General features: G+C 48.4%; 1 protein-coding gene and 1 long non-coding RNA gene across 2 annotated transcripts in view; one reads left to right on the top strand and one right to left on the bottom strand.

The window, feature by feature from the left end:
• DYNLL1 (dynein, light chain, LC8-type 1) overlaps positions 1-5,763 on the top strand; it is a 42,152-nt gene that overhangs the window by 29,720 nt on the left and 6,669 nt on the right. The gene's annotated exons all lie outside the window — the stretch shown is intronic.
• Positions 3,244-5,763, bottom strand: part of LOC105516357 — a 6,651-nt gene continuing 4,131 nt past the window's right edge. The window contains exon 3 of the long non-coding RNA XR_001002477.1: positions 3,244-5,030. This is a non-coding gene — a long non-coding RNA (uncharacterized LOC105516357). The remainder of the gene's footprint in view (positions 5,031-5,763) is intronic.

The following is a 5,763-nucleotide window of genomic DNA, read 5'->3' as shown; positions in this document are numbered from 1 at the left end:
ATCTGTCTGCCTCAGACTCCCAAAGTGCTGGGATTACAGGCACCCGCCACTACGCCCGGCTAATTTTGTTTTTGTATTTTTAGTAGAGATGGGGTTTCACCATGTTAGCCAGGATGGTCTCAATCTAAAACAGAATCATTTATTGAGTGCACTCAGGCCCAACTGACTCAATGTCCAAAAGATTGGGCCTGGAAGAAAGACAGCACTTGACTTTTATATACACTTCACAAAAGGGGGTGGGCTAGCTTGAAGCAAGCTTACAGTGGCGTGAAAGCAGGGATACAGAGGCAGGACAAACTCAGGATTGCACATGACTGTTGCCAAGCAACCCAGATGTCCATTATCTAGGTTTGCCTAGGCACAGGCTTATCCCATAACCTTCACTATGGCGCCCAGGTGGCTGTAACTCAGGCCAGCTCAGAGGCTCATGACCTTCACTCCACTGCTTAGATAAAACAATACTTGAAGTCACTAGTCACAGAGAACAGGAATCTATAAACTCATTCCATAAAACAAAGGAAAATTTGCTTTTCTTCTCCCTATGTTGAGGGAGTGCTGGGAAAGTCTCCAGAGCACATTAGATAATATTATCAAGAATTTTCCTGGGTCTGGGTTGTGCCTATTGCTGCCTCTGGTACAAGTCAGCCTAATACAGGAAAACTTATTTCTCTTTCTTTTTAATTTTTTTTTTTTAATTTCCCGCCTCAACAGAGCCACTGGTGACCGCAGAATACAGTCCACATGTCTTAACCAGGCTTATAAGACTGCAAAGGTCTGGCTGCTCCCCACCCCTACTCCCTGCCTTGTCTCTCCCACACTCCCCCAACAGCTTCTCTGGAGCCAAGTCAGCCTCCTTCCAGCTTTAGGCCTTTGAACATGCTGTTCTTTCCACCTAAAAAGCTCCCTGCACTTCCCCCAGCCTAGTTCCCTGCTTGGATAGATTGTTTCTCTAATGTGACTCCTGGAAAAGCCTTCCTTGCGTCCCAGGCTAGAGCAGAGCCTCCATTAACAGCTCTCACACCAGCCTATCTTTCTCCTCCACTGCATTTGTCACATCCTGTGATCCTATGTGCATCCTTTTCAATGTCTGTCTCCACACATAAAATGTAAACTCCAAGAGGATAGGAACTGTGTCTGACTTGCTTCCTTTCATGTCCCTTGTGCCTAGATGGGGGCCTTGTATCAAGCAGGTGCTCAACAAATGTCTGTTGAAAAAATGAGGCAAGGTGCGGTGGCTCATGCCTGTAATCCCAGCACTTTGGGGGGCCAAGGCGGGTGGATCATCTGAGGTCGGGAGTTCAAGACCAGCCTGACCAACATGGAGAAACCACATCTCTACTAAAAATACAAAAAATTAGCCCGGTATGGTGGTGGGTGCCTGTAATCCCACCAACTCAGGAGGCTGAGGCAGGAGAATCACTTGAACCCAGGAGGCGGAGGTTGCGGTGAGCCAAGATCATGTCACTGCACTCCAGCCTAGGCAACAAGAATGAAACACTGTCTTGGCTGGGCGGGTGGCTCAAGCCTGTAATCCCAGCACTTTGGGAGGCCGAGACGGGCGGATCACGAGGTCAGGAGATCGAGACCATCCTGGCTAATACAGTGAAACCCCATCTCCACTAAAAAAAATACAAAAAACTAGCCGGGCGACGAGGCGGGTGCCTGTAGTCCCAGCTACTCGGGAGGCTGAGGCAGGAGAATGGCGTAAACCTGGGAGGCGGAGCTTGCAGTGAGCTGAGATCCGGCCACTGCACTCCAGCCTGGTGACAGAGTGAGACTCCGTGTCAAAAAAAAAAAAAACACTGTCTCAAAAAAAAAAAAAACACTGTCTCAAAAAAAAAAAAAAGACTAAGTGACTAAGAGGCAGGGTAGGAACTCAAGGCTCATCCTCTACATGGCCAAAGCACTTAGGCAGGAAAATTAAGTAAGCAATAGAGCTTCTCTGGGGCAGGTGCCAAGGGAAGTCCATCTCTGTACCTAGCACCTAGCTCTGGGCCTGGCCCATAGTAAAAGCTCAGAGAATATTGCTAGCTGAGTAAGCATTACTTCCATGTACACATACTCCGCTCTCAGCGGTGATCTCATCCAGTCCCGCGGCTTCAAATGTCACCTATAAGCTGATGACTCTCCAAATTATAGCTCAAGGCTGGCCCTCTTCCCAGAACTCATATATCCAGCTGCATATATGACATCTCCACTTGGAATATCTAGTAGGCATCTCAGACTTAACATGGCCAAAACAGAACTTTTTGTTTCTTCTGCCAGACTTCCCCATCTCAATCTATTCTTCTCATTGTTCAGCTCACAAGTCTGGAGTCATCCTTGACTGCCTCTGGTTCCCTCCTATTCTGCATCCAATTCCTCAGCAAATCTGTCAGCTCTACCTTCAGAATACATCTGGAATCTGGCCATCTGTGCCCCATCTCTGCCACCACCTCCTTGTCCAAGCCAGCATTCCTTCTTACCTGGATTGCTGCAATAGCCTCTAACTGCTCCCACCTCTCTCACTGCTCCCATCAGCTTCCCCACACTCCGTCCTCATGTAGGAGCCAGGTCATCAAGTCTTGGCTCAAATGGTACCTTCTCAGAGAAGTCTTCCTAGAAACTCTTTAAAACAAGACCCCTCACCCAGCGACGCTTGGTTCTCTTATTCTACTTATTTTATTTGATTGTTTTTGAGGTGGAGTCTTACTCTGTCGCCTGGGCTGGAGTGCAGTGGCACAATCTCAGCTCACTGAAACCTCTGCCTCCCGGGTTCAAGCAATTCTCCTGCCTCAGCCTCCTGCGTAGCTGGACTACAGGTGCATGCTGCCACACTCAGCTAATTTTTTTGTATTTTAGTAGAGACGGGATTTCACCGTGTTGCCCAGGCTGGTCTCGAACTCCTGAGCTCAGCCAGTCTGCCCACCTTGGCCTCCCAAAGACCTAGGATTACAGGCGTGAGCCACCGTGCCTGGCCTATTCTACTTTATTTTTATCCACTGCCCTTATCAGGGATAAATATTTTTGCTTGATTTTATCTTTATTCTCCTGCTATAAGTTCTATGAAGAAGGAACTTTGCCTGTTTTGTTCTCTTGTGCATCTCCAGCACCTGGAACAGGGCCTGACTCAGGCTCTGACAGTTCTTGCTCAGAAATCTCCCTAGAGTCATAAATGAAGGGCTAAATGAACTCTGAGAGAGTTTTGGAGAGTCAGATTTTCTCCCAGTGAATCAGAATCTAGATGCCAGAAATCAGATACCAACTACCTATTTTCTTGTTTAGAGCCCTAGAATAATTAAAAGCTAACTCAAGACCACTTTGCATATAATTAAAGAGTGACACTGAGGTCGCCTACTGGGTCACAGAGGCCTTGTTAGCTCCTAGAGCAGACTACAGATCCTGCCTCTTAGTGTACATGGGAGCTAGCCAGCTCGATCTGTAATTGTTGCTCTTTCCGTTCCTTCATCTGTAAGTAGGCCTGCCTGCCTTGTGGCCTTTACATGGAGCTGTGAGCTTGGGATCTATGACATTCAAACTCAGTCCAGATTGTTTAGGATGGTGGTTTTCAACGGCTGGGGAGTGATTTCACCCTCCAGAAGACATTCGGCACCATCTGCAGACATTTTTGGTTGTTGAAACTGGGGGTGTGGTGTGACTGGCATCTAGTGGGTAGAGGCCAGGGGTGCTGTTAAACATCCTCAAATGCATAGGACAGCTCCCCACAACAAAAAAACTTTCTGGCCCAAAAGGTGAATAGTGCTAAGGTTGAGAAGTCCTGGTCTACAGGAACACTAATGATAAATGGTAACCAGCATCACTGATGTTTGCCACATGCCCAGTAGTGCACTACATTCTCATGTGTACCATCTCACTTAATCCTCACATTGTCCCTGAGAAACAAGGACTCTTATAATCCCCATTTTACAGATGAGGAACCTGAGGCTCAGAGAGGTGGACTCACTTGCCTAATGTCACATGGCTTAGTAGGGACAGATGAACACCCAAGGCTGCCTGGCCTCAAACTCTGTTCCTTTAACATCTGTTCTGGGTTGCTCTGCCCTGTGACTGGGAGCTGAGGGGGCCTGTTAGTCCTCTCTGAATGTGTCTTCGTCTGCTGCCCCTGTGGACAGTAGAGTGTCGGTCTATGCAGGCGATGCTTGGCTATTAGCCAGAAGGGAGGTTTTCCTTCCCTGAGTTGTCTCAGCCTTTCTGGCCTCACTCTCCCTGCACTGCAGTACAGTCCTTGGCTCCAAAGCTCAGCTCCCCTGCCAGCCCCCGGCTGGTGCCAGCCCTTCTCCATGGGGTGGAAGCTTCTGGATTCAGACCTAGGCCTTACATTCTCTCCCACATGGTGCCTCCTTTCTGGACGGGGTCCTCAATCCACTCTGGGGCCTGCAAGGTCACTTCACACCTCCTTTCAGGTAAGGGAGGGTTAGAGCTGCTAGGGTGGTCACAGGACTCATGGTCCAAGAAAGTACTCAGGTCCCAGAAAGCTAGACAAGTGATTGCTGGACTGGGCTGGGAACAGAGTGATCCTGGGGCAGTAGTGAGGCACAGGCCATGGTCCTACTTGTGGATGAGGTGAGGAGAGCTGCAGACCCCCAAAGAATCCCTCAGCCTGCCTGTGAGTAACAACTCTGAAGGGCTTTCTGAGGGCCCTGGGAAAGTCTGATGACCGGAGTTGAAAGGTGATTCTGTCCAAGGAAGATCACGACAGCCAAGGACCAATGCAGGGTCAAGTTTGAGGTGTTTGTTGCTGAGGAATCAAGGCTGAAGTAGTTTGAACTATCCATGCTTTCTTCCATCCATCCATCCACCCACCCACATATATTTAGGGAGCTCTCACCAGGCACCAAGGATGCTTAGTGTCTCCAGGGACATCACCCTGTTCTGAGGCATCAGCTCCCTTTGTTTAGGTGTAGCTCAGAGGTTCCACCTACCATGTGGGACTGTGGAGTCAGATCAGGATTCAAATCCCAGCTCTGTCACTTTCTATCACTGTGACTTTAGGTAAGGGACTTCATCTCTTTGAACCTCATTTTCTTCATCTGTGTAATAAAGAGACAAACAGTTCTTACCTTGTAGAATTGTTATGAGAAGCCAATGAGATAATGTGTCTAAAATGTCTGGCACATGGTAAGGTCTCAATACATAGTGGCAGTAGCTACCATTTATTATACCATGGCTAGGTCTCTAGATGCATTATTTAATATAATCCCTGCCACCAACCTATAACGAAGATGTGATCTCCATTTAAAAATCAGGAACCTACAAGGTGGGTGGATCACCTGAAGTCTGGAGTTCGAGACCAGTCTGGCCAACATGGTGAAACCCTGTCTCTACTAAAAATACAAAAATTAGCCAGGTGTAGTGACTAACCCATGTAATCCCAGCAACTCGGGAGGCTGAGGCAAGAGAATCGCTTGAACCTGGGAGGGGGAGGTTGCAGTGAGCTGAGATCGCACTACTGCACTTCAGCCTGGGTGACAGAGCAAAAGTCTGTCTCAAAAATAAATAAATAAATAAAAATAAAAAATAACAATCAGGGTCGGGTGCGGTGGCTCATGCCTATAATCCCAGCACTTTGGGAGGCTGAGGTGGGCAGATCACCAGGTCAGGAGATTGAGACCATCCTGGCTAACAGGGTGAAACCCCGTCCCTACTGAAAATATAAAAAATTGCGGGCCGGGCAAGCCTGTAATCCCAGCACTTTGGGAGGCCGAGACGGGCGGATCACGAGGTCAGGAGATCGAGACCATCCTGGCTAACACGGTGAAACCC

The sequence above is a fragment of the Colobus angolensis genome, unplaced genomic scaffold, assembly GCF_000951035.1.
Source record: "Colobus angolensis palliatus isolate OR3802 unplaced genomic scaffold, Cang.pa_1.0 Scaffold28, whole genome shotgun sequence".
Lineage (NCBI taxonomy): Eukaryota > Metazoa > Chordata > Mammalia > Primates > Cercopithecidae > Colobus > Colobus angolensis.
This window is presented reverse-complemented; position numbering and strand designations above follow the sequence as displayed.